The 23,097-nt window shown below is 44.3% G+C and overlaps 1 long non-coding RNA gene across 2 annotated transcripts; it reads right to left on the reverse strand.

Annotated features, from left to right (window-relative positions):
* Positions 1-3,351: 3,351 nt before the first annotated feature.
* Positions 3,352-10,272, reverse strand: LOC112678930 (uncharacterized). 2 transcript variants are annotated; one of them, XR_004811701.2, is made up of 4 exons: positions 10,258-10,272; positions 8,118-8,598; positions 6,220-6,427; positions 3,352-3,809 (listed from the first exon to the last, which is right to left on the reverse strand). It is a non-coding gene; the product is annotated as an uncharacterized LOC112678930 (long non-coding RNA). The 2 variants fall into 2 exon arrangements; XR_003147997.3 differs by lacking the exon at positions 10,258-10,272 and adding an exon at positions 8,814-8,944.
* Between the last annotated feature and the right edge of the window lie 12,825 nt (positions 10,273-23,097).

The raw sequence follows: 23,097 nt of genomic DNA on the forward strand, positions 1-23,097 counted from the left end.
TAGGTTAACTTGCGTTTTTTGTTTTTTGTTTTTTTTCTTTCTTACTTTTTTTTTTCTTAGTAAGCTCTATGCCCAACATGGGGCTTGAACTCCCAAGCCTGAGAGCAAGGATTGCACGTTCTGCCAACCGGGCCAGCCACGTGCCCCTCCTAACTTGTGAATTGTTGTCATGAAAGTGCAAATGATTTCTGTCCAGTATGAAATATAATTCCAAAGGTCCTTTTAATCTAACTTTCTATCTATAAATACAGTTTTAGTCTTTCCATTTCTTGGACCAGTTTTAGAATCCTACTGCTTCCCTCATTAATAGGTTAAATGAATTTTGTAAATTTGTACAAGAGTCAAGATTTTAGCTTATCAAAAATACCTTGGCAGGCCCACAGCTAAAGCCATGGCCTTCGCTCCAGAACTCATGCTCTTGCTCTCACATCCTCTCTTTTTGTCATGTGTGGTGTACCTCATTACTGAGAATCCAAGCTTAATTAAGAAATTAGTCCCCCTAAGTGGGGGGGAAGGAGAATCTTATTGTTAGCAAACAGTGCCAGTTCTCATTAATCTGAGAGGTGGCAACAAAAAGGAGAAATCCTATCTCTGGATGTGAATCTCCTAAAATGTAGAGGTCTCATCCTTTGAACCCACACATCTCATTGCTATTTCCCTGTCCAGTAGGTAGAGGGATAGCATGAGTTAGCCACAATTTTATCCTATGCGCTTTGTACATTTGTGCAAAATATACGTTTTGTACTGTCTCTTGCACTTCATAGGCTGTGTTGCACAGAACGTTCTCCTGTGAGTATCATCAATGTCCCTATTCTATGATTTCTATCCCCATCTCCACCCAACTGATTTCTCTCTATGCTGAATCTCTGTAAGTCAGATCTTTTCCAAAGATAGTTCTATTGTATAAACTCCATTAGTATATGCTCACACACATATACCACAAAACCCTGCTCAGTCAGTGTAATAAGGGAAGGTGGGACCAAACTAGTGAATGTAGAATCGTGGACCTTTCAATTTTTCAAGGACTGAAGTAGCATTATTTTCAAGTACATTTATACTGGTACTTCAGTGAGGAAACTATGCCCAGTATTTGTCCTTAGGGACTTAATTAATATGGAGGCATGTAATCAGCTTACCAACACGAGGAAGAAATGGGCATTTCTTAAGCGATTGTAAAGTTAAGCAGGTTAAGCAATCTTAGTTTCTGTATAAACCTTTCTAGATTATCAGTTGAAACAGAATAACCTTGCTTGATAAGAAAAACCAATAGAATTTTTTTCAAACCCAAAGAAGGGATGTGTGAATTAAACAGGTGTCCACAGTTCTACATTTTTCCCTATAGGTTATTTCATTAAAGGAGCTAATTGGCTAAGTCCACATCCCTGGTAACATCATCTTGAAGCAAAACGTTGAACAAGGTCTCCTGGCAACTGGCGACCAGTGGCCACTGCCCTTTTGCCCAGAAAAAGGGGGGGGTACTGTTGAACCAAGCAGAACCCAGAGGACACAGGCGGCCGGGCGGGCAGGGTTGCCTGCTGATGCTAATTATCCTAGCCAGCGCTTCCCTTCTGGGGGAGTAGGAGAGAAATTTGTGCCAAGTTCTTGCACAAGGTCAAATGTTTCTGGAGGAAGGCAGCCAGGGTTAAATTAGCAGTCAGAATGAGGTAGAAAGCTGGGTGGAGAAAAACAGGCTGGAGTGGGGGAGTGGGGGAGAAGTCTGGAAATTCAAATAAAGACAGCAGTAAAAAGTAATTACTAACACATTTCCCAATCTGGAAAGCCAGCCACATCCCACACCAGGGCCAGACTCGGAGCTGTTCTGTTCCAAGAAGGTTGGAGCAGGCTCAGGGACAGGAAGAGACTGTGCAAGCCAGCTGCCTGTCCCTGGCCTCAGAGCTGTGCTCCCTGAAAAGGAAAATTCATCTTGAGAGAGAAAGCAAAGGACATTGCCACCTAAATTCTCCATTAAGATAAACATTGTCCATACCTTCAACGTATCTGTCCTTTTTAGGACTGTTCAACGGGGAAAAAAAAATTTCACCAAACATCAAAACAAAGGAAACGGAAGTCTTTTAGGAAAATGTAAGCTTTTGTGAACCTAAAATATCTCCCTTCTCTGCTGTTCATCAACATAACTGGAAGAAAGAAACTGTTTGTGGGAGGGACAGATCTCAGGAGAGGAGGAGGTGGGGAAACAAAAAAAAAAAAAAAAAAAAAAGAAGGGAGAAGCAATGCTCTCTGGTGTCAAGAAGAAAATCATGTTCGGATTGACTGTTTTGTATTAACTATTTTGACAGTTGATTTTTATTATTTTTTTACCCTCCAACTTCAGAACCGTGACAGACGATTGCTGAACATCAAATTGATGAGTGAATACTTCATTGGATCTGGTTGCCTTAACAACTAAAATAGCCAAAATGTTAAGACAGTCAAATAAGATTGATTATTTTTGATACCATCTGTGGGTGGTTGACCCAAGAATTCTCAGCCTAATCACGCATATAAACACAGAGGCTTTCTCAGCAGATGCAAAAGCAGCCAGAGGACAAGTGAGAAATCCGTCAATCACCTGGATGCCTCATCGCTGCGATGCTACGGAACAGCATGCAGAGAAACACCCAGAAGAGCCTCTGGATTGCTTCTGGGTGCTGGGTGTCACGGGAGGCAGCCAGCCTTAAAAGCTGGGAGTTCTGATCCTTTCAGTTTCTAGCAAAAAGACAGAGCCTGGCTTGTAATGGAAAAACAGATTCCCTCAAATTGTTGTCTGGAGGTGCTGAATCATGCATGAATGTCAGCGGATGACGCCAACCGAGGCATCATTTCACGGGGACTTTATCTGGTGTGAACCAGGAGAATTCTACTTTATGAATTTTCTTTAAACATCCACAGATAATTGTTGTGCTGTGTCATATACCAAAAGGGAAATTAAATCTCTCTCATAATTGGATTTGGTATTTGCAGGCTTTCCTGAAGACAAGGGAAAGGAAATTCATTTTAGATTTTTTTTTTTAAATCTTGAATTAAAGAATTGCCATCAGTGGATCAGGTGCCTATCTGAATTTCACCCGGCACTTGCAGAGGGATGAATGCCTTGGTGTGATGGTTCAGGTACCAAAGGTTCCAGGGCTTCACACTTGTTTGTTTGTTTGCTTAAGTTTTTTTCTTTTCATTCTGAGTTCTAAAAAAAAATTATTATTTGATAGCTTGGTGGCAATGCAGTCTGTGTTGAGAAAATAGGAATTGATTAAGAAGTGAGAGACTGTGTGAGTCTGAAAATGAGTGGGGAAAAAAGCCTACAAAGCATTTACAGTGTAATTTCCCAATACAGATTTGAGCAGACACCACAGGCAGTTAGAAACAGATGCATTTTCAATGCTTTATTACCGAACGCAGAATAATCTCTGTTTCCCCCTTTTAAAAGAGAATCCAAGAAAATACAATGCTAAAACCTATATATTAGCATGGCACTCATTTGCATACCTAATTTCTCGAAACTTGAACGAACTCCGTTTCAGCTCAGAGATCCTGACACAGCTAGCATGTAGCTGAATGTCGGGGAAGAACACTTGCAAGAATCATTTATGGAAACAAAACATTAATCTATAAATACAGTCTGCTGGATTAATTAGCAAGGGTGTTAACTTGATGTATTGATTCTTAATGAATCCGGGGACACATTTGAATGTATGTTTCAAACATAATAGGGGTGCCTGGCTGGTTCAATCGGTGGAGTGTGTGACTCTTGATCTTGGGGTGGTTGTGAGTTCAAGCCCCATGCTGGGTGTAGAGATTACTTAAAAAATAAAATCCTGTGAAATAAAGACAATAAGACATAATATCGTATCTTCTTTAAATAATTTTATATTTTACACTACCTTTTACTTTTTTTATTCTGATTGATCCACACCTCAATCCTTGGAAGTCAGGATCTACACTGGACTATGCTGATGAATATGTAGCCATCACTGATGACTGACTGCTTTTTCCTCCCGGCTAAAATCGTTAAGGACTGAACTGCTTTTTATACAAGAGTGGTTGCTAAGTGAACAAGAAAGGTGACCCAAACAGATAATCTACTATGAGACCAGAAAATTGTCACATTCCGAGGCATGTGAACCAGGAAATTCCTGAAGAGTAAGACAGTGGCGAGAGCTAAATGGAAATGTCTTGGTATAGAGAGAAGGTTGTGATGCTAGCTCAAGTTCTAAGAGAGCAAAAACTAGGAACTATTGGATAGGATGAGCCTTGGGTGTTATACTATATGTTGGCAAAGTGAATTTAAATAAAAAAATGAAAAAATAAAATAAAATTTAAAAATGTAAAAAAAAAAAGAAGAAGTGATAAGGAAACGACAGAGACAGCAGAAGGTGAGCAAGGAGTAGAAGGGAAAAACAGAAAGGAAAAGAGTAGCCAAGTCAGATAAATACAGAGAACTGGAGTGGGACACCATGACCAGTGGGACTCCACTGCCAGTTCTGGGGCAGCTGGCGTTCCTTCCCTGGGTTTGGCTTTTCCCTGGGAACCCTTGGTAACACGAGGGAGTCTCTAATCCTTGCATCCAGTGGAGTTTGACTGAAAAAGAATTGCTATCCCCCATGTTGCTCTTGAGGAAACTAAAGTGAAAAGAGAAAACAAACATCCTTTCCAGGTCCAGCATAGGGAATATAGGCAATAGCACCATAACAGCATTGTAAGGGGACAGATGGTAGCTACACTTGGGAGCACGGGGGGTAATGTTTAGAGTTACTGGGCGTAATTACTGGGCTAGTTTTTAGAGTTACTGAAGCACTATACTATAAGCTGAAACCAATGCCACATTGTGTGTCAACTATACTTCAATTAAAAAAAAATCCTGGGGCACCTGTGTGGCTCGGTGGTTGAGCGTCTGCCTTCGGCTCAGGTTGTGATCCTGGGGTCCTGGGATCGAGTTCTGCATCAGGCTCTCCGGAGGAGGCCTGCTTCTCCCTCTGCCTGTGTCTCTGCCTCTCTCTGTGTATCTCTTATGAATAAATAAATAAAATCTTTTTATAAAAGATCCTGGGGCACCTGGATGGCTCAGTTGGTTAAGTGTCTTCCTTTGGCTCTGGTCATGATCCCAGGGTCCTGGGTTTGAGCCCCGTGTTGGGCTGTCTGCTCGGCAGAGAGCCTGCTTCTCCCTCTCCCTCTGCCTGCTGCTCTGTCTGCCACTCTGCCTATTTGTGCGCTCTCTCTGTCTCTGTGTGTCAAATAAGTAAATAAAATCTTAAAAAAAAAAAATCCTTTCCTGAAAGGATGAGTGGTATTATTATACATGTACGTAGTAGGGCAGACAATGTACATGTCCAGGTTTTTCTAAAATTGATGCTAATTTCAATTTATCACACTGTGACATTTTAAAAACATGATCCCCAAATCCTTTGATACTCCTCCAATGAGAGGTGGTGCCTACATCCCCTGCCCTTTAATCTGGGTGGGAGTTTGTGACAGCTCCAATCAATGGAGAGCAGCAGAAGTAATGCATAATTTTTTAGACTATCTTAGTAAAGATTATGCAACTTCTACTTGGCCTTCTATAAAAAAAAAGATTTTATTTATTTACGAGAGAGAGAGTATGAGCAGAAGGAGGGGCAGAGTGAGAGAGAGAATCTCAAGCAGACCCCCTGCTGAGCGTGGAGTCAGATGCAGGGCTTGATCTCAATACTCTGAGATCATGACCTGAGCTGAAATCAAGAGTCAGGACACTTAATGGACTGAGCCACTCAGGCGCCCCTCTACTTGGCCTTCTGAGAATGTTTTTGTAACCAATCACTATGCTGTGAGGAAGCCCAACCTAGCCCTCATGGACAGACTGGAGATATGCTGAGGTTATACAAAGAGAAAGAGAGAGAGAGAGAGAGAGAGAGAGAAGTTCACCAACAGCCCTCCTTTCTCTCATCATCCCCTCCGTTACCCCCCCGCCTGCCACCCTCACCACTGTTCGAACTCCAACCACTGTTGGACTGCAAGTACATGGGAGACCAAAGCCAGATCCACCCAGCTGAGACCTTCTGGATTCCTGCCTCACAGAAAGTGTGAATAAAATAATTACTGTTTTTAGCTAAGTTTTGAACACAGCAATAAATATTTGGTGAGAGCATGATTAACCAAATGTGTACTACAACCAGAACCTAAAGAAGTCTACTAGGTTTTGTGCTTCCTCCTTAGTGTAGAAAGGCCAATACACAATACTTTGTTCTTTACCTTGAAGAAGATGTCTTGGCCTGTCCCAAATCACTAGACTGATGAATATTTCATTGATGTGGTCGTTCCCTGGGTCTTCATTAGAATATTCTTTTCCACCTTCTGCAGCTCATGTATCTTACCAAGGCCTCCAAAATACCTGCCACTTCATGCTTATTAGACCTGATTAACATGATGTCACCAACAAAAAGGACACGTGAATGGTTCCCTGAAATGCCCAAATAGGTAGGTCACTATATTATGAGAGAAGGAGGGAGTTAATTTACCTCTGGAGCAAGATCCTAAGAATGTACTGTCGTTTATCTTGTATGTGGATCGACGGCTGAATGCCGTGTACTAGAAACTACACTAATCTGCTCCAGTAAAGATACCGCTTTTGGTACAGCAGCAATAGTTGGGCTACTACTTGATCTGTGGGAGTCCACTGTCATACGACTGCAGGATGTTTCAGGTTTTTGTAGGTACAAGGCTGGTGAATTAAATAGGGATGCTGTGGTAAATACCAAAGACTAAGGAACCAAAATAAATGTTCTATCAATCCCTTATTCCAGTTGTATATTCAGGGACTAGAGAAATGACCCACAGTTTAGGGACCTGATGCTCAGCTGACCTACTATGAACTGGGTGTCAGTGTCAACACACAGTTCTTGAAATGTTTCAGTATTCATTTGCCTTTCCCCAATACAGGGTACCCTAGGCAGATGACAGTAGATCCCTCTGGAGAAAGACGGGGAGAATCATTACAATAGTACTTGCTATGATCTTGCAGGGTCTTTTTTTTTTTAATTAATTAATATTATTATTATTATTTTTCATGAGAACCAGCCTTTCTTTCAGTTGATGGGCTCTGGATTGACAACTAGATCAGATGCAGAAACTTCGTTTTTTGACATTTTATTGTCAGTAGCCCTTAGCCTTTGTTTCCTTTTGTTGTATAGATTGAGAAATAACTGTTGCCTGGTCATTGTGTCTTGACCCTGGAAATGCTGTATTCCATTAACTATCTCCATAGCACTACATGAGTCATGCCTCCTTGCTCCAAACTTGCCACTCTTTATAAGAATTGAGCTCACTTTACTTTTGATAGTTACGTGTTACCAGGAGTCTATCAACATTTTGCTATCCAAGAGCCGGTTCTGCAATAGCATCCTCCGAAGTCAGTCCTGGTCTATAGAGGTCAGCCACCATACAGATGATAACAATGCTGGTGTCCGCAGAGAATCTCATTTTCTTTGCTAAATGGAATGTCCTCTGAAGTCGTTCACAGAACAGGATAAGCTAACAGGTTTTCTGACATTGCATGATATAGCCGTGCCAATACGGCTGTTCTCCCTCAGCCTTTCCATCCCTTCCTCCATCATTGGCTACAAGAATTTTGGCATGTCTCCAGAGGTTCTTGCTAGGATCTTAAATCCTGCATCAAGGGCAAGTGCTCCAGTATCTATAAACTATTCTTTATCCAACTTTACATTCTATCCCCTTTTATCCAGCTCCCCCAAGAATCCAGTCCATTCATCCTGCTGTCCTGTGCCAGGAAATGTTGGCTAGATCCTTCAGCTACTTAGATATATAAACTCCTTCTCTGATTTGTAATCCCAGCACTTCCCCAGTTGGGTTACATTGTGACTCGACTCTAAGCTATTCTTCTGGTGATTATAAGAGAAGGCAAGGTGGATTATGAGTAGTGCATGTTACCTGGCAAGGTAGAGTCTTCTGCATCATCAAGTAAGAAAGAAGGATTAGCCTTTGGTAAAAAAAGAATATCTCCCCCTTTTTTTCTAGGACCAGATAGTCCAGTGGAATCTGACTATTTTTAGACTTGGTTTAGATTCTTCATTCTGAGTCTCAGAGTGTCCCTCCTCCCAAACAGGGCCATGAGCTTAGTGTAGGATACTTACCAAGGGGAAATTCCAGCCTCCATGGAACTCTGCTACTCTTCTACTTAAATCAGGCCAGGCCTGATCCTCAAGTTTTTCTGCTGTCTGTCTTGGTGAAGATAGGAGTCTCTTTAAATGTTGCCAAGTAGGCCCTCTGGATTTCACACTTTGCTTATATTGGTAGTTAGTTGCCCTCAGCCTTTCATTGACATCCTCTAATGCATGGATGGCCCATAGCAATAGGGGTCATTTCTAAAGTTCTTATAATTACTATTTGCCACAAAACTCTCAAACGTCAGAAATACTGTACTTGCTGGTACAATTTGCTTCCATCAGTATCCTATCCCAATTCATCACTGGTGAAAGTTTTAATGATTACTACAAGGACATGATAAGGGCTATTAATGCTTTATCTTCCACCATTATGAAGTCATCACTGCCAGCTGGTTGAAGTCTGCTTTCTTGGGCCCCTTCTGGTACCATCTGTGGCAGGTCAGGTTCCCTAGGAAACAGGTTCTGAAATTCTTAGAATTGTGTGCAGGTTTATCGAGAGCGTGCTCTCAGAACAATAACCATGAGAGGTGAGAGAGGAAAAGGGCTGGGCCTAGGAAGAAATAGAACCGTCAGGAAATTACAGCAAAGCCCCAACCAAGTTTAAGAGGAGTTCTGGAATATCAGATGATCTTTTGATGTTGTCCTGCCCTGATGTTGTCCTACCTTCACAGACCATGCCTCCCCCCACCTCAACTTAAACATCTTGGCACCAGGAAGAGAGGGCGACTTTGGTGGGGGCACTTCTCTTGGGCTGCTGCCAATTCTTGGAGAGGAGCTTAGCCAAGAGCTCCCTAGAATCTGGGGGAATTGTGACCTTGGTTCTGAGAAAGGGATCCGGTTGGCATATGACAACATTCATTATCCCACAAGATGATGTTAAAAACAAGACAAGAGGCCCAGAATGGAGTTGCTTAGGCTAAGCTCCATGTGACCAAACCAAGACTTAGAGTTTCAGTTCTCCCAGAAATGGAATCTTAAACCAGTCAATCAGGAACTGCCAGATGAGCACTAGTTAAGTAAAATGTTTGATAGACCTCTGCTGTCTTTCTAAAAAAAGTAACTTCACAATAACAATCTTTTTTTTTTTTTTTTTGGCCTAGGACAACTTCTTTGATATTACTCCCTTCTGCCTATAAAAGTCTTTCATTTTATATATCTTCACGAAGCTTCTTTCTTTCTGATATATCGGATGCTGCCTAATTCATGAATTGTTGGATAAAGCTAATAAGATCTTTAAGATTTACTTAGTTGCACTGTATGTTCTAACAATGACAACTGTTTTCCATCTCTGCATTAGGGCCTCCCAAATATTCCTGATCCGCCAGCTGCTTTCCCCACACTAGACATGGCAAAGCAACAGCATGGGTAGAGTTAGGCAGTGAGCATTGGGTATGGTGGGATCCCACAGCACACAGAACTGGTCTGGGAAAGGGCGTTGTCTTCCAGGCTGTCTGCAGGTTCTTTATCAGATTAGATATTTTGCACAAGCCCAAGTGGCCTGCGAAGTAAAGGATATCTGTGATACTGTAATTTATACTAAGAAATATATGTTTGGTTATTGTCCTTTGTTCCTGGCCCAGCACTCCTAGAACCCTTGGCATTTCCTAAGTGATCAAATCAATAAAGGTGTCTCTTGTTAATGAGGTAACTTTTGGAAAGCCCCTAAGTAACCAAAGGCTGGTTGCCAGGGGAACCAACCAAGTGATTAGAGGTGATGAAAGCTCCAGGGAGGGGAGAGGGGCTGAGATTGGGTTCAATCACCAACAGCCCAAGATTGAAAAAAATCATATCTATGTACTGAAGCCTCCATTAAAACCCAAGGAGTCAGGATCCGAAAGCTTCCTGGCTGGTGAACACAGGGAGAGCCAGGGAGAGTGGCGAGCTTGGAAGGGGCATGGAAGCTCTGCGCCCCTCCCCACTACCTTTCCCTATGCCGGTCTCCCACCTGGCTGCCCCTGAGCTAGTATATCCTTTTATAATGAACTAGCACTATGGTAAGTAGAGTGTTTCTCTGAGTTCTGTGAGGTGCTCTAGGATGTTAATCAAACCAAAGGAGGAGGTCGTCGGAACCTCCAAGCTATAGCTGGTTGTCAGAAGCGGTGACTACCTGGACTTGCCATTGGATATGAGGTGAGGGGGAGTTGTCTCATAGGACCGGAAGCTTCAGTTGTGGGGTCCGATGCTATCTCCAGGAAGACTGTGTCAGAATGGAGTTGTTGGCTGGTGTGGGGGTGGGGGGTGGTGGGGGGGAAACACATATTAAGAGTATCAAAGTAAAAATATTTGGACTTTTAACATCCTTTGAGCCATAACCAAAGGATGGCAGCAAGATCTGGTGGGAAAATCTACTGCCCTTAGGACCAGAAGATACTGGACTTTGGAGTCTAGTCCCAGCTTTGCCTCTCATTGCTAAATACTTTGGGGAAAATCACTCAAGGTCTTTGCATCTCAATTTTTGAATTGTAAAATGAGTACAGGATGACCAAGTTGAGTTACATTCATTTTACAGGTGGCTATAAGAATCAGAGGGGCAATATTTGTGACATATAAAATATTATTATTGCTTTGATTAAAAGGTGAATTTCTTTAAGGATTGTACCAAGGGCTCTAAATTAACTTTATTTTTATTCTTCATGAGCTCTGAGTCACTAATTGGTAAATCTTTCCAAATTATACTATTTTACCTTAAAATGGTTGGTTTTTCCTCCTGTGGATTCCAGAGGTAAGCCCAAAGCAAACCTTGCCAGGTGCTTATTGGCAGTCAGTCTGAGATGCTTTGGTTTGGAAACCTCCCCTCCATGGTATAGAAAGGACCAATTTCAAGCAAATCATTTAATAATAGGAGATGCGCATTTTGCACAATAGCAGCTGAAAGTAAAACCTAAAGTAATACTCACTAAGTCTCCTAGGATAGGAAAAGGGAGAGAGAGAAAAGATGGACAGAGAGGAATGATAATAACACTCCATACACATATAGATTTTTCCCTCCATTGATTTCCAAGCATTTGGCAAACTTTAACCAGCTAATCCTCGCATATCCCTTTGAGGTTAAGTAGGCGGCAAGTATTATCCCTGATTTTCAAATGGAGAAATAAAGGTACAAAGGGCTTAAGTGCCTCGCCTGAGGTCACAAACATGGCCCAGGATGATGAGGACGCCAAGGAGATGTAGGACCCGACATGCAACCCACAGTCCAAACTTGGAGATCTCTCTCTGCAGAATCATTTGGGTTTTTTGTGGATCTTTCCAAAGCAGAAATCCTTGACAATTCATTGTCCCACAGACAGAAGGTGTATCTTTGCTCCTCTATAGCACTTGCTGTGGATCAAAGGCAAAGATCCATATTTTCAGGCGTGATGAACTTTTCTACAGTTAAGCCAAACTCAACACGGGCAGCAAAGAGGCCTTTTGTGTGTGTGTTTAATTTCCAAGTAAGACATTGATGTTCTTTTCTGGGGCTGAACACTCTTTGAATCCACCAGCAAGGCAGAGCCTGCGAACAAAACCCTTTCTATTCACTTCAAACTGTAGTATCTTTGCTAAACATTCTTCAGAGAATTCCCAGCATTGTTTGACAGGTTACCAAGGCTTCTCTTCCAACTTCCCAGCTGACCCCTGTTCATCTAGTATCGTCGATGTTGCCAGGAGAAACAGACTGGCCTCACCAGATTAAAGCTTTCTGTGGGATATAAGACAATTCTGCATTTAAAAAGAGAGAGAGAGAGAGAGAGAGAGAGAGAGAGACTACTCTGCCGAGAATGCAAAAAGCCTTTAGGAATAGAAACAGGTAGAAAATCTATGACTCAAGATAGAACAGAATTATTTCACCTTAATGAGACTCACAAAACATTGAATATTTTAAAACCCAGTCATTATGAGCAGAAAATGGAATTTTCATCCAGAATCCATTAAGCGCTGTGGTGTGTTCAGGGCATTCTGCATCAGTCCTGAGGCTCTTCACTTGGTGACCTGTGGCACCCAGGATGCTGTTCCATGTCCCTAAGGAAAAAAAAAAAAAAAAAACAACCTGAGTTTCTCTGAATTGGAAGTTCAGAGGAAGAAAGAGGGAAGGGATTTTGAAAGGTGGGGTGGGGGGAGGAAGGGGAAAAGGCAAAGTGAAAGGACTATTTGGATTACAAAATAATTCCCAAGCCTTCTGTTCAAGTTAGACCATGTTCGGTGTCCGGTGCAAGTGTGAGTAAGTTGTGTTTAAAGATAAATTGAGCCACATTAAACATTTTACGATTTTATTTGAACGTTTATTTGAATGGGGAGGTGTCAACCCCGAAGGGGTCAGGCGCTCTCAGCCAAGGAGAGCCAGGGGAGAGATTTGTATACACAATGTGCGGAAGCAATTAAAGGGAAATTAGTGATTGGCTGCAGCCTAAAGCCTAGTTGCCTGTTGGTGATTGGTTGTCCTTAGCATTTTGATTTTGTAATCTAGAGGCACTTCCAGGCTTGGAATTTTGGTTTCTTATGCAGGCCACCGTGGCATTAGACTCTCACAGTCTAACAGTCTCCTTGTTTAATTATTTAATTATTTGATTATTTATTTATTTATTTATTTTTGTTTAATTAATTTAACAGGAGTGAATCTAGGGCTCACTGAACCAGGCCCTACATGTCCTGAGTTGGGGTCCAGCTCATCTGTGCACTGGGTCTGTGACCTTGGCCAAGTCTCTTTTGATACTTACAGCCCTCAGTTTCCTCATAAATCAAACAAGGGAACTAGGGGGTTTTTAAGGTTTGTTTTTTTTGTTTTTTGTTTTTTTTTTTTAACAATCTCTGAATGACTCGTGGCCAAAACAACAAATTAGCTCTCTTTCCCTTCCTCTTTCACTCCTTCCTTTCTAATCAGCTCCTGGCCTAAGGCCAGTATTTTTTCTAGCTGGGTCATCCAGACTTGTTTCTTGCATTGAATTTAATTTGATTTATTTATTTTTAGAATCTTCATGTTTCCCATCTCTTTTTTTTCTTATTTTTTACTTAAATTTGATTGACGTATACCGCATTATTGGTTTCAGAGGTAAAGGTCAATGATTCATCAGTTGCATATAACACCCAGTGCTTATTACATCATAGGCCCTCCTTAAAGTCCATCACCCAGTGACCCCATCTCCTCACCCTAGTTCCCTCCAGCAACTTTCAGTTTGTTTCCTATAGTTTAGAGTCTCTTATGGTTTGTCTCCATCTCTGATTTCGTCTTGTTTTATATTTTCCTCCCTTCCCCCATGATCCTCTGTTTTGTTTCTTAAATTCCACATATAGGTGAGATCATATGATAATCGTCTTTCTCTGATTGACTTATTTCGTTTAGAATAGTACCCTCTAGTTCCATCCACGTAATTGCAAATGGCAAGATTTCATTTTTTGATGGCTGAGTAATATTTCATTGTAAATATGCACCACATCTTCTTTATCCATTCATCTGTCAATGGACATCCAGGCTCTTCCACAGTTTGGCTATCGTGGACGTTGCTTCTATAAATATTGGGGTGCAGGTGCCTCTTCAGATCACTACATTTGTATCTTTCGGGTAAATACCCAGAAGGGCAATTGCAGGGTTATAGGATAGCTCTATTTTCAACTTTTTGAGGAACTTCCACACGGTTTTCCAGAGTGTCTGCACCAGTTTGCGTTCCCACCAACAGTGCAAGAGGGTTCCCCTCTCTCTGTATCCTCACCATCATCCGTCATTTCCTGACTTGATCATTTTAGGTATTCTGACTGATATAAAGTGGTATCTCATTGGGGTTTTGATTTGCATTTCCCTGATGCCGAGTTATATTGAACATTTTTTCATGCGTCTGTTGGCCATTTGTATGTCTTCTTTGGAGAAATGTCTGTTCATGTCTTCTGCCCATTTCTTGATTGGATTATTTGTTCTTTGGGTGTTGAGGTTGATAAGTTCTTTATAGATGTTGGATACTAGCCCTTTATCTGATATGTCATTTGCAAATATCTTCTCTCATTCTATCAGTTGTCTTTCGGTTTTGTCAACTGTTTCCTCTGCTGTGCAGAAACTTTGTGTCTTGATGAAATCCCAATAGTTCATTTGTTTTTCTTGTCTTTCGGGATGTGTCTAGTAAGAAGTTGCTGGGCTGAGGTCGAAGAAATTGCCACCTGTGTTCCCCTCTAGGTTTTTGATGGATTCCCATCTCACATTTAGGTCTTTCATCCATTTTGAGTCTATTTTTGTGTAGCATGTGAGGAAATGGTCCAGTTTCATTCTGCATTGGCTGTCCAATTTTCCTAACACCATTTGTTGAAGAGACTGTCTTTTTTCCATTGGATAGTCTTTCCTGCTTTGTCGAAGATGAGTTGACCAGAGTTGCGGGTCCACTTCTGGCTTCTCTACTCTGTTCCATTGATCTACGCATCTGTTTTTGTGCCAGTACACACTGTCTTTTTTTTTTTTTAAGATTTATTTATTTATTTATGATAGACATAGAGAGAGGGAGAGAGAGAGAAAGGCAGAGACACAGGAGGAGGGAGAAGCAGGCTCCATGCCAGGAGTCCGACGCGGGACTCGATCCCGGGACTGCAGGATCGTGCCTTGGGCCAAAGGCAGGCGCTAAACTGCTGAGCCACCCAGGGATCTCCAGTACACACTGTCTTGATGACCACAGCTTTGTAATAGAGCTTGAAGTCTGGAATTGTGATTCCCCCAGGTTTGGTTTTCTTTTAAAACATTTCTTTGGCTATTCGGGATCTTTTCTGATTCCATACAAATATTAGGTTTATTTGTCCCAACTCTGTGAAATAAGTTGATGGTATTTTGATAGGGATTATATTGAATGTACAGATTGCTCTAGATAGCATAGATATTTTAGCAATATTTGTTCTTCCAATCCATGAGCATGGAATGATTTTCCATTTCTTTGTGTCTTCTTAAATTTCTTTCATGAGTGTTCTATAGTTTTCTGAGTAAGATCCTTTGCCTCTTTGGTTAGGTTTATTCCTAGGTACTTATGATTTAGGGTACAATTGTAAATGGGATTGACTCCTTAATTTCTCTTTCTTCTCATTGTTAGTGTACAGAAATACAAAAGACTCCACCCCCAAATTGCTAGAACGCATACAGGAATTCAGCAAAGTGACAGGATATAAAATCAATGTTTCTTGCATTTTAGAACACACTCTTTCCTCACTCGCCTGCCCCAAGCTGCCGAAGTCCATCTCTGAGGAAAACAGGAGAAAGAGGACTTTTGGGGAAGGAGAGAAATTGTCTTTGTTGATGGTTCATTCTCTCAAGCAGGGCCTTTACATACAAAACCTCATTCACTCTTCAACCCTGAGAGGAAAATGTTGTTAAGATCATTTTATAGATCAGGAAACTGAAAGTCAGGAGAGATAAAGTGACTTGTGGAGATCAGGCAGTCCTGAGAATAGAGTCAAGGCCATGCAATTGATGGAGCCAAGGGAAAAAAGAAAGTTCAGGGGCCTTGTTCGAACATTATGAAGAATTTCCAGGCAGGGACAGCAGAGCGTGGGACCGAGTGTGGGTCCCTGCATGCTCAGGTCTCTGTGACCGCACAAGTAGGAAGCTCGTGAGGCCAGCCCCAGGAAGTCAGAAATGAACTTGCTCTCTGTGTACACCTTGTGTCTGGATTTGCTCCATTCGTTCCTTCCGAGCCACTCCTCTGCACCATGCTCTGTGCCCAGGAGCCTGAGTTCTTGGACATGGCCTCTGGTCCTGGCTGAGGTTTGGCCAATGGGAGGCACTGGTGAGAAGCTGGAGGGCAGGAGAGTGTGAGCTTCCTCCCTGTCAGGTCAGGTCAGGTGGCAGTTTGTGTCCTCCCCGCTCCCTAAGCCCTGTGACCAATGTCACAGTGGCCACTGCCGTAGATTTAGTTTCTGGTTCCTTCCCTCCCCCTCAGGGCCCTGTTTCCTGTGGCTAGTCCCAGCCTTCTCCATCCCTCACCACCGTCCGTGCCTTCGGAAATAGCCCTCTTTAAAGAATGCCATCTGTTTCCTACAGGGTATCTGTTGTTTTGCTTGCCCATTTTTTTCACTCTTCTTCTGGGAACTGTGGCCTGCTTTTTCTCGGGAGAACTCCTGTCCTGCCCCCAGGTGCCCAGGGGTCATATGACTCAAGCCTGGTCACAGTCCCCCCAACCTCCCTTGCTACCTTGACCACCTCAAGGATGCACACATCTCCCAGGGACATTTCTGTTGGAATTGGGGGTGGAGGGGGTGAGATCCTGTCTCTTTCTTGGCAGGAATCAGAACATTTTTTTCTGTAAAGGGCCACATAGTAAATATTTTAGGCTTTGCAGTCCACATTGGGTCCCATCTCATAGCATTCTTTGTTTGTTTGCTGTTTTACAACCCTTTAAAAATTTAAAGCCGTTTTTATCTTGCCATGTGTGGAGTTGAAGGAGTGCAAAAACAGCTAGTAGTTTGCTGGCTCCTTAGGGACACAGTACAGAAAAAAATGAGGCAAAGAACTACCGGCAGCCATTGTCTCTAGTGGCGTAGAAGAGGCCAGCAGGCGTGTGTGAACATGCGTGCTGAGCAAAGGAGAAATTCTAGAAGCATTGGGACTTCCCTTTAGAGTCATTAACGCCCTGGTTGTGCAAGCCTGTCTTCTGCCTATGAGCCACCCATCCCTCTTCCCAGTGGCTGAGCTCACCTGAGCGGGTTTGAGCTGGGTTTCTGTTATTTGCAAAGGACCAAAGAGGACCAGCTACCTCTTCCTAAGTCCAGAGCCCAGGGCCAGCCCCTCCCGGGATCCCAGGGGTCTCAGAGCCATGCGGTGCAGCAGCCACGCACCTCGACAGCTCTTGGTCAAGGATGCCGAGCGCCGTGAAGGCGGCTCCTGCTGGAACTTTTACCCAGTGGATGATTTGGGGCCCACAAAAAAATTGGAAAATAGGAAATTATTACCAAAATAAACGTGAGGTCTCTTTGTGTTAACATCCAGGGCCGAAGCTCACAACCGAGGTGGCGCTGTGGTTTCTAAACAGGGTCCCCATGGTGCCAGATGGTGACCCGGGGCCTCTGACCAGGAAACCGGGCTTTAGGAGCAGCAGCTGCCCTGCCTCTGATTCAGCGGGTCCTGGTGAAGGCATGGTGGCTCGTGTTCAAAGCCACCGTTGCAGACGGCCTGGGGTCCTGCATGTGCAGCCGAGAGACATGCACTTAGCAGGCAGGGCCTGTAACGGTCACCAAAGTGGGGGCGCAGGCTGGTGCATGGTTGAGCTCCTTCAGTGCAGGGCCTGACACCCCGGAGCAAGAGGGGGAGGGAGCAAATTCCTCTGGAGTATCTGTGGGAAGTCTTTTTTCCTTTAAAGTAACGTTTTGGCAGAAAGGCCTATGAAAAGCCACACACAGCCTTACCCACCACCAGATTGGAGGGGCGGGCTTTTTAAAAATAGCATTCCACTCTTTTTAGAAAGAAGAAAGGGGGCAGCCCTGTGGCTCAGCAGTCTAGCCCCGCTTTCAGCCCAGGGCTGATCCTGGAGACCCGGGATCGAGTCCCACATCGGGATCCCTGCATGGAGCCTGCTTCTCCCTCTGCCTGTGTCTCTGCCTCTCTCTCTCTCTGTGTCTCTCTGTGTGTCTCTTATGAATAAATAAATAAATCTTCAAACAAAGAAACAACCTTAAAAAAAAAGAACCTTAAAACAACCTTAAAAAAAAGAAAGAAAGAAGAAAGTGATGATGATAAAATTCAACATTAACTATCCCATCCTCTTGCTCCCTTCCAGAAAATCCATGTTTGGGCAGCCCAGCTGGCCCAGCTGCCTTCAGCCCAGGGCGTGATCCTGGAGACTTGGGATCAAGTCCCACATCGGGCTCCCTGCATGGGGCCTGCTTCTCCCTCTGCCTATGTCTCTGCCCCTCTCTGTCTCTCTCTCTCTCTCTCTCTCTCTCTGTGTCTCTCATGAATAAATAAATAAATAATCTTAAAAAAAAAGAAAAGAAAATCCACGTTTGATGTGCCCACGCGTTTGATGTGCCTACGAGTGTAGCCTTGGGCTGCAGGACACGTGTTGAGTATCAGCAGAGACTGTTCTTGTGAATAAAGAAGGGGGGGCGGTGGCCCTTTGGTGAGGCAGGAAGCGTCCCCTCGCCAGACTGCAGGGTCTCTAAGACCTGACCGTGGTGGGAGCGCCGGATCCTGCCCAAAGGCAGAATCTGTTGCGGGGGGGTTGAGGCCAGAGACCCTGGGTCTCTAGCAGACTTGGCAAGCTGGGCCGCGGACGCACCATGTGGAGCAGCGAAGACAGTGCCTTTCTTTTTTTTAGTTTTTTTATATATTTTTATTTATTCGTGAGAGACCCAGAGAGAGAGGCTCTGGCAGAGGGAGAAGCAGGCCCCACGCAGGGAGCCCGACGCGGGACTCGACCCCGGGACCCCAGGATCACGCCCCGGGCCCAAGGCAGGCCCTAAACCGCCGAGCCACCCGGGATCCCCCGGACAGTGCCTTCCTGCTGGTGAGGTTTGCTCACTAACAAATGCTGATGATAATAGACCGACACACGTGCCGAGTGAGGAAGTTGCTGGAAGCCGTCTCTCAGCCCCCGAGCACCCCTCCACGCGGCTGGCTGCAGGGACCCGGGGTCAGGGTCGGGGTCGGGGCTCCGGCCTCCCCCGTGCAGCCCGAGACCCCTGGCAGCCCAGGGGCAGCACCTGGCATACCCGCTGGGGCGGAACCTTCTAGATGGAAGCTTGGCCTTGTTCGGTGACAGGCTCTCCAGGATTTTAGAGAAAAAGGAAAAAAACCAAAAACAACAACAAAAAAAAAAACCAAAAACAAAAACCACGTCTGGCGTTTCCAGACGATGAGGCTCGACTTTCTGTTCAGCCAACCTGACTGAGCGTGCAGAAATGGAAGCAGGAAGAATCTGATTGAAAAATGGCTGATTCTGGACAAAATACAGTGGACTGATGAACTTCTCTTTGGGGGCAGATGTGGCCCAGCTCTGCAGGCGTCCCCTCGGTCCCTCCTGCGGCCGGCCCTGTTCTCAGAAGACAGGTGCCAAGACCGTGGTCTTCACTCCTGCCTCTGCTTCCCCAATTGACAGTAAAACACGGGGCCACGGTGATCGAATCTTCCAGGGGGGCAGCTGCATATTTCCAGCGGGTTGTCTTGGAAAAGAAGCCTGGATTCCAGAAACTTCTGTGAAGCGGGTATATTGTCTCAGCGTTTGTGCGGATGGGATGGGGCGCTGCTGCACCTTGGCCTCGGGGAAGAAACACAATCAGCTTTTCAGAAACGCCGACTCCTGGGAAGCTTCACGGAGGAATTCTCCCCTTCGGCCTCCTTTCTGAACGGTTCCTGCAGTAGAGCCCCCCGCAGGAGCAGCTCTGGGCAAAATTGGGACATGGGGGTGGGGGGGTTGGTGGGGGGGGATCTCTCACTGAGATGTTCCCACCTCTTGCATCTGGTCCTTCCTTCCTACCTCCAGCCTCCTCCATCCACCTTCCACTTCCATTCATGAGGACGAGGTGAGTTGATATTTGCAGGAGAGGGAGGGAGTGGGAACCTTCGCTTAGGAATTACAGAAACTCGTATTTTCCACATTGATGAAAACGTGGCCTTTTTTTTTTTTTTTTAGTTGCCACAGACAAAATAGAACCATGATTTATGTCTTATCATTTATATAACTGATTGCATGCACTTCTAACATTTTTATCAGATTTCTGACAGTTGTGAATCATTTTCCCCATCTGGAAAGATAAAGGAGCACGTTCCCCCTGCTTCTGCCCAGCTGCAGCCATCTCTGAGTGTGTAGTTCCACGTTGTTTTTCAACAACAGTGTTGAAAGAAATTTCTTGGCCCAAAAAGGAGCAACTCCTGCCTAGGGGTGCCATGTCAGCAACCCAAAATGTAGGCAACTTTTATGTGTCTGGAAGATCCAGACAGCTGGTCCCCACATACCAAGCCATCTCTGGGCTTCCGTGTTCCTTTTCCTTTATTCTATAAAAACCTCCTGCCTCCTACCCCATTCTCCAAACGGACACTGTCCACTTTGCGAAATATTAGACGAAGTTTGCTTGTATCAATCTTCTTCTTCAATCACTTTGAACAGTGGTGGCCAGTTACCTGATGTATTCCCCAATGTAAATTCAGGCTGTGTGGATCCCCAAGACTACGAAGCCTACAGGGGCTTGAGAGAGTCAAGGGAGAGACCAGCTAACCCCAGGTCATTTGCATCTCTAGTCCATCACTATAGGGCAATGTAGGAGGCCCTGAGGAGGCCAGGCACCCAAAAAGCTTGCAGTTTTGATGACTAAGTTAAGACTGCCTTCTGTCAAGGGGAGGATAAGTATTTCTGCTAACTGCGCTTACTCAACAAAAAGACTTTCACTGTAATGGCAAACAACTGGAGAGAATTATCAACAGTTTGGGGGAGCTGGTCAAAAACTTATGAAACTGGTAAATAAGTCATGGAACTATTAGATAATGAAGCCATTAAAACAATGGGTTAGAGCTACACATGCTATTAGGCCAAGGTCTCTGTCATATTTGCAAATGAGGAAAATCAGAAATGCATAATTTGCTCCTATTGTTTTTGAAAACTCATAAATACTGGGTATCTGTTTTACATTCCTGGAGTAATACATCGGACAATGTGAGTAATGGTTGTCACTGGTAAGGGAAGCTGGTGTCTGTAATATGTGCCCTTTTATAGTCTGGCTATTATTTATAATAATATTGCTAACATTTATTGAGTATCTGCTCTGTGTCAGGCACTGTGCCAAGGGTTTAGTATGGATCATCTCATTTAATCAGCTAAGAACATGTGGAGAAGATTTCAGTATTTTTAGTTCACCTTTGTATAAACTCAAGCAGAGAGACGTCAAGTGACTTGGCTGCATGTTTTTGTGGAGAGACAATTCTCCACAAATATCTCACATTTCTGAACTCTCCAGGTCTCAGAGCAAAGACATTTGCAGCCAAATTAAGGATGTTTGTACTAGGAGACATTTCAGGATACTAAAGCTCCCTGGAGGTGTTTTGAGTTAGGAAAGACAAATACCTCCTTTCCACTACCCAAAAATTAGCTTAAATTCCAGATTATAGTTAAGGTTTTTCTCTCTCTGGGGGGGAAGATTTGCAGGTCACCAGCAGCCCTATACAAGACCATAGTTTTCAGTTGTGGGCGTCTTCTCTGATACTGCGCCCCAGTGGTGGGGCAGCATTTGACCCTCACCACATAGCCCTTGGGGCTATTTCTCCAACATGCCACATTTGCTGAGAGTAATACATGGACTTTGCCTTTGACCCCGAGATCTCATAACCTCTGTGTGTGTGTCTGCTAACTTTATATATATTTGTCTGTGAATATAAATAAAAGTAAATATCGTGGTACATACAAATAAAACAGTGGCAGCCTGCCTCGTTAGCTCACGAGTAAGAAAAAAAAATCCAGACCCTTCACAAATTCTGACTTAAGAGTTTTATATGTGGCTTCCTCTAAGGAAATCCATTCCCTATTTAGAAGGATCCTCCTGGCCTGGGCCATTCCATCTTTCCCCCAGGAAATCTTGGGAATAGGGACTTTTAGGAAAGGTCAGGCTGGATTTTGGCATTCCGAGTCCAGGGCTGTTGATGGCGTCCCTACAGGTGTGGACTGTCATCCAGTAGGTACTCACTGGATCAGCTACACTGCATGTTCCCGGCTAGATGAGGCCCTGGAACAGCCAGTGATATCCGATAGAAAGTTCTGAAGCTTGCTGGGGAGGAGACACTAACCTTGCAGCACTCACACTCCCCCAGGAAGCCTCACACTTGACATGGGTTGCAGAGCGGCCCTCAGCACCCCAGGTTCCTCTTCCAGCTTTGGGCCATGCCTCGGGGCTAGCAGATGCTAAAGAGGTGACCATTCCTCGGGCACTGCCACTTAATTGCCACCTCTCCACTCACAAAGACCTGGCAGCTTCAGCAGCTTTGAGGTTGGCTTGTGCTTATCCGGAAATACTTTCTAATTATAACCTGGCCTCACTTGCTCCCCTAGAACATTCTACAACTCCCAGAAAGCCTCCCTGCTCATGGAAGCCTGAGTAAGGGAGGGCACTGAATTTCTATTAACTTTACAGAAAATGGGCATTTGTTGTATGTTTTCCCTGTCCCAAGGCTGCTTGATTGAAGTTCCCCGGAATTTTCAATATTTAGAAAGAAACCAGTACTTTCTAGCAGAGCTCCATATCTCTGATGAGAGGCCTGCTTTCTGCCCACCCACGTTGTTACCCCCCCCGTCCCCCACTCCTCCACCTCCCCACCACATGTTTGCACATCTCCGTCTGATGAAGCCAATCTGGACCAGGCATGAGATGGCTGACGTGGAAGATTCCAGGCTTGCCTTTTCAGAGACAGCAAGAACTCTTCTAATATCACCCCCCATGCTTTTCTCCAGGATGAAATTCGCATGACCCTCCCAGTTATCCGCCCTGCCTCTCACTAATAGAAAAGATTTTGTGTTAATCCTCCTTCTTCCGTCCAGGAAGGAGAAAAGAGCTCATCCAATTCCTGTTGTGCAGCACCACCTGCCCGTTTGTCCAGAGCCAAGTAATGATGGATTTGGAGCTGGGGGGATAAATGGGAATTGTGTTTATTTTATGAGCTGCAGAAAGTTGGCTGGGGAACCCAGCAGGAGGCTTAGCAGGAAAAAAACAACCAGCACATGATTTTCTCTTATGTTGTATGTCTGCTGTTTAGAAAAAAATATATATATGCCCTTATCCTTTCTTGATCCTGGGAAAAGAGAAAAAGGAAGAAGACATGTTCTCCAATGCCTGGTTTGAGGGCTGACCTTCAGAGGCCTTCCTGCTATCTGGGATGCTCCCCCCAAGCCAAAGGCCTCCTGCTCCGCTGGGCAGTGGCAGGAGGAGGGATGAGTACATGGGGGCAGACCCTGCAGAGGGTCCCTGGGCCAGTGCTCAGTGGCCTGGAGAGAACCCCACGCTCTTGGCAACTTTTTTGGAAGGGAAGAAG

Source organism: Canis lupus, chromosome 33 (genome assembly GCF_003254725.2).
Source record: "Canis lupus dingo isolate Sandy chromosome 33, ASM325472v2, whole genome shotgun sequence".
NCBI classification, from domain to species: domain Eukaryota; kingdom Metazoa; phylum Chordata; class Mammalia; order Carnivora; family Canidae; genus Canis; species Canis lupus.